The sequence below is a fragment of the Oratosquilla oratoria genome, chromosome 9 (assembly GCF_046742065.1).
Source record: "Oratosquilla oratoria isolate Oo_2021 chromosome 9, ASM4674206v1, whole genome shotgun sequence".
Classification (NCBI taxonomy): Eukaryota; Metazoa; Arthropoda; class Malacostraca; order Stomatopoda; family Squillidae; genus Oratosquilla; species Oratosquilla oratoria.
Genome location: NC_134785.1, coordinates 10,024,789 through 10,027,288, shown reverse-complemented (window position 1 = coordinate 10,027,288; position 2,500 = coordinate 10,024,789). Strand labels below are relative to the sequence as shown.

General features: G+C 46.2%; 1 protein-coding gene across 1 annotated transcript in view; it reads left to right on the top strand.

Annotated features, from left to right (window-relative positions):
* Nucleotides 1–2,500, top strand: part of LOC143028183 (uncharacterized) — a 93,340-nt gene that overhangs the window by 90,016 nt on the left and 824 nt on the right. Inside the window, exon 11 of the transcript XR_012966691.1 lies at nt 2,444–2,500. This exon is cut by the window's right edge and continues 824 nt beyond it. The gene's annotated coding sequence lies outside the window, so the exon portion shown is untranslated. The remainder of the gene's footprint in view (nt 1–2,443) is intronic.

Here is a 2,500-nt window from a genome sequence, read left to right as displayed (position 1 = left end):
GAGTGAAGGAATGTACACATCACGTCGGTCTCAAACTATCTTCCACTTTTCTCAAAGTTTCCGTGTCGTTTCTTTTCCATAACACTTTGTCTTGTTTTGTTTCATTGCATTTGATCACGTTTCGCTTTGGTATTTCTTGTTGTTCATTTGAAAGAAAACAATGAGCCTTTATCTTTGGAATATTCTAGAAATATTATTTTGGTAGAACGATTTTATTCAGCTAAAGAGATAAGTACTTCGTCATTTGATCTCTCTCCAGAAATCAGCCCCGATTTTCGAGCGTAACTCTTTCCAGCTTATCTCTAGTTTTGTATTAGTAATTTGTGGTATATTTCTACACGGAAAGCCTTTTGGGAATAACCCGTGAAATAATCTATTCCGGCCGCTGCGTTGAAAATTAATTTTGAAAGATAGAAGCCAGTCCCTTTAAGACCGATTTTACAAGACTCCGTCCCTTTAAAGACCACAGGACTCTGATTTCAGACCCTCCTCCTCCTCCTCCTCCTCTTCTTCTTCTTCTTTCATCCTATCAACCTTGTCCCGATCTTCTCTCCGATTCCCAATAGTGAATGTTAGTTACCCCAGAAGTCAAAGCGCAAATGGCAAAGGTGACGACTTCAGTTGCAGTGATGATCCTCCTGGCGTATGCTCCTCACCACAAAAAAAAATCCCTGTGCGCGTTAAGGATCCTTGAAGGCCTTCCTGGTCCTTCCCCCTTTGACTTTCGTTCCTTGCTCTTGGACTTCAATAGTTTCTCTCTTTCGCTCTCTCTCTCTCTCTCTCTCTCTCTCTCTCTCTCTCTCTCTCTCTCTCTCTCTCTCTCTCTCTCTCTCTCTCTCTCTCTCTCTCTCTCTCTCTCTCTCTCTCCTCTCTCTCTCCTCTCTCTCTCCTCTCTCTCTCTCTCTCTCTCTCTCTCTCTCTCCTCTCTCTCTCTCTCTCTCTCTCTCTCTCTCTCTCTCTCTCTCTCTCTCTCTCTCTCTCTCTCTCTCTCTCTCTCTCTCTCTCTCTCTCTTATTATTATCTTTAGTCTTTCTTGTCATCCTTTGTTTAATGCACGTGCTCTCTCCCTAGATTCTTGGGTCATGTCTTTCTAACTTTTTTTTTTACCACTTGACTCTTCTCTTCTGGTCACTGGGTCTTCTTACGAGTATATCCTCTGTCACCTCTCGCTTCTCTTAGGCCCTTCCCCTCATACTAAACGGCTATGAGATCCTTCCGGCCTTAGGTACACGAAGTTCAGGTCCTTCTGGCCTCATCTAGTAAGTCACAGGTCTTTCTGGACTTATTTATCCAATTTCAGATCCTTCTGGTAGTCTCGGGTCCTTCTGGTCTTATTTACAGAGTCTCAGGTCTCTCTAACCTTATCTACTAAGTCTCACACCTTTATCTCTCTTTCCTTTCTGCAGAGAGAAAAAAAAACTCCCTCCTTCCCTCCCTCCCTCCCTCCCCCACCCACTTTTCTTTCTTTCTTTTTCTTTTTTTTTGAGATCCACTCCACCTCAACCCGTTCTTCACGAAATTTCTGATTTCCAGAAGCGTTCTCACACCTCCTCTACTCTCTCCTTCTTCTTCTTCTCCTTCTTCTTTGATTGAAATTCTACACTTTTATCTTTTCTCTCTCGACCTCTTGAGATCTCCCTACCGAGGGTTCTTGGCCTTCCCTTTTGCCCCCCCAACTCCCCCATCTCCCCCTTCAAAGGGTTTTCACCCCTTCCCCCCCCCCTTTTTCCCCTACCCCTGCATTGCCCAGAGGCCCTATCACTTCGACATCACGCGTGTGAGACTTGGGAGCTGAACTCCCTTCAATACGGTGACTTCGTTGACATGTCTTTATTCTGGCTGCCGGCAGACGATTTTATTCAACCCAAGGATTGACTTGGGGTCTCGATCGATTGACACCCCCTTTTGGTTCGAGGCCACACACACCCTCCCCCTCTCGCAGCTGAGTCAAGTCGCCTGGCGACAGCCGGGGGCGTGAAAGGTCTTTGAGGTGCGTCCACCATGTTGAAGGGGTCTGAAGACACTCTTGGGGCCCGAACGCACTCGATCTCCCTCGAGCTCCTCTTCGGTCACCGAACTCGAGTTCGAGCTTCTCTTACCGAGTCGTCCTTGGAGGGCCTACCCTCACCCTCACCCGAACTGGGGTGCTTCTCCTCATCTTGTCAGTTGGATAAAACCGCCTGGGGCCAACAGCCAGAATAAAATCTGTCAAGTGAGCCATCGAAGGTGAAGGGGTTGGTAGAGTTGGTCCTCTTGACATACAAGAGTTCTGCCCTGATTTTTTTTTTTTTTTTTTTTTTTTTTTTTTTTTTTTTTGGGTGGGGGGGGGGGGGGGGAGGGGGGGAAGGAGGAGGCATCTTCTTTGGTATATTACAAATTAACAAATCTCTTCGGCTTTTATTCTCTGTCACTTCTATTTTCTTCTTTTTTTTTCTTATCGAAGACTGAAGACTACGGGAGACTCCAAGGACCAATGCCGGTTGTCTAGGGACCACGGACA